Genomic DNA, 6,864 nt, shown 5'->3' with positions numbered 1-6,864 from the left:
GGCTTTTCCTGCCTTTTTTCTTTCTTTTTTTTTTTCTTTTTTTTTTTTTTTTTTTTTGTCTTTTGTCTTTTTCCGTGTCCGGCAACGGATTGCAACCCTCAGTGTTGCCCCCGTACCGGACCGGGGACCGGCAACGGGATTGCAACCCTCGGTGTTGCTCCCGCGCCTCGCTCAGCCAGTGAGCGGGAACCGGTCCGTATGTGGGATCCGAACCCTCGGGTGGGAGCGCCGCCGCGCTTCCCAAGCGGCGCACTATCCAGTGCGCCACCGGGCTGGCCCCTTTTTTCTTTCTTTAATTGAACACATTTAAAAGGGCCTGTCCATATAAGTAAAGCTCAGTTCCTTATCACATTTATTGGCCAAATGCCTAGAACTAGTCCCTGCCATCCCCTTTTTAAGGTGCCATGTGAATTTGACTTTCTGTGAATGGATATCTTGCTATCTTGACAAACCTTAATGTCATCCCTACAGCCCCAACACAAACTCCAATCTTCCTGAAAGCAGGCCCTGGAAACTTCTTGGTCTGGGTTCCATTTCCCTTCCCCTTTTCCCACTCAGCAACCTATTTAGTTCAATGTGTGTGTGGATGTGATGGCCCTGGGTTGGACAGAACTAGCCTCTAATAATGCAAAAAGCAGCCCCCACCCACAAACCTGCAGAAGTTTCTGTCTTACAGCAATGCACTTATACTGAAATGATTTGTGTTCCCCTCACGTGTTTACTGCTGCTGGGGCCTTCCTTCATCCTTTGAGGCTATTTCATACTTCCTGCAGCAATCAGCTTCCTAGCAAAAGTAATTGCACACGTCTCCCTCATATATGTATTATATGGTGGCGTGTAGACACATACATAAAAACATAAGAGAACACCATTTGAATTTCTTAGACCTTTCATTCAGAATCTCTTCATTTTTTAATTAAATAAATCTCTAAGAAAATTTTCTAATTTCTTCACTGAAGCCAACCACCCTCTTCTTTTCCTCTTCAGCCCCCTGCGTCTCCCCCAGAAGAGAAACTGAGCGCAGTTGACAGGAGGCTCAGGCTGGGCATTTTGAGTTGAATGTTTCTTATTTTGCAGGCAACCAAGACAGTACATTTAGTTAGAAAGTCTTTTTGTTTTTCTTTCGCATGTGTCATTGTTAAAAAGATAACCCTCCTCAGACAAACTGTCCTTTTATCCTTTTACTCATTTTATCTTTTAATATCAAAAGGAAAAAGTTACAAGGATGCAAAGGGCCTGTGTCAGAAGAAAGAACACCCAGGGAAACTGCTTTTTTTTTTTTTAACAATACCAATTACATTTTATTTATTTATTTTTTGTTTGATTTTTAAAAAAAATTTCCTCATTTTAAATTAATTAATTGAGACATAGTTGATTGTTCATATCTGTGGGGTACAGAGTCGAGTATCAATACCTGTGTGCAAAACGTGACGCTCAAATCAGGATAATTAGTATATTCAACAATATATGATACAATCGTTCTTCGTGGCCTTTTACTGATTCCTCCCTTTCCCCCCTTTCCCACCTCTGGTAAACTCCATCCTGTTCTTGCCTTCTGAAAGTTCAAGGCATCATTGTGATTGTTGTATCTTTCTTTATTTGTTAATTTTTTTAGCTTCCACTTATAAGTGAGGACATGTGGTATTTCTCTTTCTGTGCCTGGCTTATTTCACTTAACATAATTTTCTCTAAGTTCATCTATGTTGCTGTGAATGGCAGAATTTCCTTCTTTTTTGATGGCAGAGTAGTATTCTGTTGTGTACATATATCACATTTTCCTTATCCAGTCATCTAACGGTAGACATTTAGGTTGGTTCCAACTCTTGGCTATTGTAAATAGAGCTGTGAAAAACATGGGCATGCAGGATGTTCGACATAATGATTTCTATTCCTTTGGGTATATACCCAGAAGTGGGATTGCTGGATCATATGGTAGTTGTTTGAGGAACCTCCATACCGTTTTCCATGATGGCTGCACTAATTTACAGTCTCATTAACAGTGTAGGAGGGTTCCCCTTTCTCTGTATCCTCACCAGCATTTGTTATACTCTGTCTTTTTGATAATAGCCAGTCTAACTGGGGTGAAACTGCTTTTTTTTAATCAAACGTAGAAAACAGTCATTTTAAAACTAAATTAGAAAGGCACGACATATTTATCTTTCTTTCACCATAGGGGTTATAGTTCTTTAGCTTGTGCTACTCTGGAATCATTTTACTGTTTCAATTTTTATTATTTTAAGTGCTAATTAAAAGAAGAAATAAAATGTAAAAAACCCCATAGTTTCATTACCTTTTTGAATAATGTCATACAAAAAAGTATTTGTGTTTTTTTTTGTGCTGTGAGAATTGTTGTTTGTAGATTAGTAATATCATTTTGTTTAGAATTACAAAATAGCCTTTAAATATTGTCTGAGAAAAGCCAAAGTTAATGCAACCTAGTGGAAACTGTAAGACCATTTGAGTATTGTTTCTGTTTTATTGATGCATTTGGATTTTGTTGTTTGATGGAATTTGAGACCCCCCCCCAAAAAAAAAAAGTGCAGGCTTTCCTATTTCTACAACTGATTGTACTTTTATGCATTTTGTACCAGTGGAATTTTTATACTGGAGATTAAAAATAATGGTAATTTTGTGGCTTACTCTAGCTCGCCCCCTGACAGTGACTGACGTTAAGTTTGATTTCTGGTTGATAGAAAGTTGCTTTTCTTTTGAGAATTAAAAACTTGGGCTTGTTTTCTTTTTTCCCCTTTGCTTGTATCTAGCATTTAAATTTTGTCTTAAAATACAGAGCTTAGTTTCACTTACTATTCTTATTATGCAGTTACACAATAAGGTAATTAGATTTAGAAGTACTCAAATCACTTTAAGTAGATAAATATATTAGTTAAAACTTTAGGGTTTTTTTTTTTTTTTTTTGCTGTTTAGAGCAAAGTTTTTTCTGATTCTTCTGTCCTCATTGTGAACATAAATGCGTAGTTGAAACAGTCAAACTTATTTTTGTAATGTATATTATTGTTTGATGCAGTTTTTCAGTTCTGTCCCCAATATTAAACCACTTTTCTAATGAAAAAAACATAATACAGATTGGGAGAGGGCGGAGCTAGATGGCCAACTAGATTGTCTGGTGTTCATCCCCCTGCAACAAAATGAGACCAAAACAACAGAGCAACAACTAGATTTTGACTGGCATGACTGAAAAAATATCCTGCAGAGCACCAGGGTAGTGACAAAATGTGGAGCACGGAAAACCAGGATAATACCATAGAGAGCAGAGCAAGGCATGCTGCCTCTGCCTCACTCTCTCCCTGAAGAAACTGGCTCAGAGTCAGGTGGAGAGAAGGTAGGATGCAGAAACCCCAGCTAATACTCCCAGTCCTCATAGGCCCAAACCCAGTTTGGAGAATAACTGGGAGCTTGTGCAGCTGCACAGCCTCATAGTAGAAGCTCTAATAGAGCAATCTGCAGTCTCCTGACCTAAGCGGCTGTGGCACAGCACCATTTTGGAAGTGAATCTGCTACTAGAGAATGTGTTGCCCTGGGGGCCAATGGAAACTGACTTCCCCCATCTTGAGGCTCCACCTTCATTCTACCGTGTTCACATGGGTGCTGGCAGGGCCCCGACCCCGGCTGCCTGGAGCCTAGGCCAGACAGAAAGACCGAGACCCCAGCATTTGAACACATGCAGCAATCCCTCACCCTCCAGGAGAACAGGTACATTGCTTAGACAGGAAGCTACCAATAAGTGGCTGGTCCACCACCTTTGTGTGCATTCTCAGCCCACAGGTTTCCACACCAGGCTGGTGGTAGCTTCGCCTTCCCCCAGTGGCCCTCCACACAGCTGCAGGGACCTGCCATAGTAGTGTACGCCTGATCCCTGACCCACAGCAATCAGGCAGCAGCACTGCTTCCTCCAGCAGGCCTCTGTAGAGCCACCTGGTCTGCTGTCCCTGCACATGACAGCTCCTGGCCAGGCAGTGGCATCCAGTCTCCTTTGCAGAGCTGCTTGACCTACCCTGCACCCAGGCATACCTGTTTCCAGCACCAAAGCTGTCAGGCAGAGCACCACCTCCTGGGAGAGACATGTTCAGAGCTGCATGCCCAAGCCTGGCCTGATAGCAATTCAGGCAGTGATTCTGCTCCTCAAAGAGACCACCAAAGAGCCAATTGGCTCCTGCACCTGGTACACATGTGGCCGAATAACCCCCCTGGAATCTCTGACCTAGCAAAACAGAGCCAGTATTGGCACAAACTCCCGCAGTCTAGGCCACTGAACCATTTGCAGACATCGCAGAAGAGGATTACAGCAATTTCCTCATTTGTTGTTGGTCTGTTCAGATTTTTTACTTCTTCATAATTTAATCTCGCTAGATTGTATTTGTCCAGGAATTTATCCATTCCTTCTGTGTTATCAAATTTATTGGCATATAGTTGTTCATAATAGTCTCTTATGATTCTTTGTATTTCTGTGGTGTCAGTTGTAATGTCTCCTTTTTCATTTCTGATTTTTCTTATGTGAGTCTTCTGTCAGCCTAGCTAAAGGTTCATCAATTTTATCTTTTCAAAAAACCAACTCTGTGTTTCACCAATCTTTTCAATTTTTTTTTTTTTTAGTTTCTGTTTCATTTATTTCTGTTCTGAGCTTTATTATCTCTTTCCTTCTGCCAATTTTGGGTTTAGTTTGTTGTTGTTTTTCTAGTTCCTTTTAGGTGCATTGTATGTTGTTTATTAGAAATCTTCTTTTTTGATGTAGGCATTTATTGCTATAAACTTTCCTCTTAGAACTGCTTTTTCCATCTCCTATAGGTTTGGTATGATTTGTTTCCATTATTGTTTGTCTCAAGGAAGTTTTAAATTTCCCTTTCAATTTCTTCATTAATCCATTTGTTGTGTAGGACCATGTTGTTTAATTTCCATGTATTTGTAAGGTTTCTGAAATTTTCTTTTTGTTGATTTCTAGTTTTATATCACTGTGGTCAGAAAAGATGCTTGATATGATCTCTAACTTTTTAAATTTGTGTAGACTTGTTTTGTGGCCTAATATATGATCTATCCTAGAGAACGTTCCATGTGCAGTTGAGAAGAATGTGTATTCTGTAGCGGTTGGATGAAATGTTCTGTAAATATCTACAAAGGTCCATTTGGTCTACAGTGCAGTTTAAGTCAGATGTTTATTTTCTGTCTAGATGATCTGTCCATTGTTGAAAGCAGGGTTTTAAAGTCCCCTACTATTATTAAGTTGCAATCTATCTTTCCCCTTAGATCTAATAATGTTTGCTTTATATATCTGGGTGCTCTGGTATTGGATGCATATATGTTAACAACTGTCATATTCTCTTATTGAATTGATCCCTTTATCATTATACGATGATTTTCTTTGTGTCTTTTTACAGTTTTTGATTTAAAGTCTAATTTATCTGATATGAGGATGGCTACTTCTGCTCACTTTTGGTTTCTGTTTGCATGTAATACCTTTTCCAGTCCTTCACTTTCAGTCTATGTTTGTCTTTAATAGTTAGATGAGTATCTTGTAGGTAACATATCGTTGGGTCTTGTTTTTTATCCATGCACCCACTCTATATCTTTAAATTGGCAAGTTTAATTCATTTACATGTAAGGCTATTACCCGTATGTTAGAATTATTCCTGCCATTTTGTAAATTGTTTTCTGGTTGTTTTGTAGATCCTTAGTTTCTTTCTTTTTCTCTTATTATTTACATCTGTGGATTGGTGGGGCCAGGGAAGCGGGGCCAGCCTCACCTGAACCCCATGAACTGAAAATGAGGAAAGGATAGTTCCTCAAAGGAGAATCAAGGGACTGTCCCTAGAAGAGGGTGGAATAAATGCTGGGTGGACAAGAAAAGCAGGTGGCCATTATGGATTTCTAGAAATAGAATTCCTGGACTGCAGAGTGTGCATATGTTAAGGCTTTGGATGTTGCCAAATTCCTTTCAAAAAGTTTGTGCCAATTTATACTCCTACAAGGGTAGTATGTAAATGCTATTTTCTTGATCTTATGAAATTCTGGGATTATCATTACAAAAAGAGCTTTTTGCTAATTTGATAGGTAAAGAATAATAACTTGATGTCACTTTAATTTGTTTTTCTTTGATTCCTGATGAAATTTGGCTCACCATAGACAGGTTGTGATGTCCAGAGGCACACAGACAGAACAAGGTTTTCTTTGCTCTCTCATCAGTGTCTAATGGACTCCATGCCCAAAATGGATGAGATGAGATCTCATTGGCTGTGATGAGATCCATTCAAGGGTCCTGGGGAGAATATTAAGACTTTATAATAAATGGAGCAAATTTTTGTGTTTTGTCTGTACAAGGAGCAAGCTCAAAGAGGGACTGTGATTTGTAAGGGTTGTATACCATACTGGGTGTAGGTACAGGTATCAAGGGTAGAGGCCTTTGACCCCAGTGTGTAAAGAGAACTGGAACCTGATGAGAGCAGCCCTGAGAATCCTTGGGTGTAAACTCAATGAGCTTGGCCTGTGTTTTGTGGTGGTGAAAATCTGTAGATCTGCAGCATTCCATGTTCTGTGACTTTTCAGCATCCAGAGAACCAGAGTGTATGAAGATTGGGTTGATCCCTACAGCTCATCTGCCCCAATTTCCTCATTGGTAAGATTGAAGCCCAAGAGGGAAAGTGATTCTTCCAAGGCCACACAGCCACAAAGTGGCACAGCCAAGGAGGAGCTGAATATTTTTACCCTCTCTTGCCCTCAATGCCAAAATCCTTCCTGAAACTGAGCATTTTAGGCAGTGAGGCCTCTTCTTTTAGCAAGAAAACAATCCAATAGACACATTCTCCTTAAAGTCTGAATGAGTCTTCTCCCTTCTTCACTCCTCAGCTCCCACAC

Source organism: Galeopterus variegatus, unplaced genomic scaffold, assembly GCF_000696425.1.
Source record: "Galeopterus variegatus unplaced genomic scaffold, G_variegatus-3.0.2 Scaffold4397, whole genome shotgun sequence".
In the NCBI taxonomy this organism is placed as follows: Eukaryota; Metazoa; Chordata; class Mammalia; order Dermoptera; family Cynocephalidae; genus Galeopterus; species Galeopterus variegatus.
The sequence above is the reverse complement of the archived record's forward strand: the minus strand, read 5'-3'. Positions refer to the sequence as shown.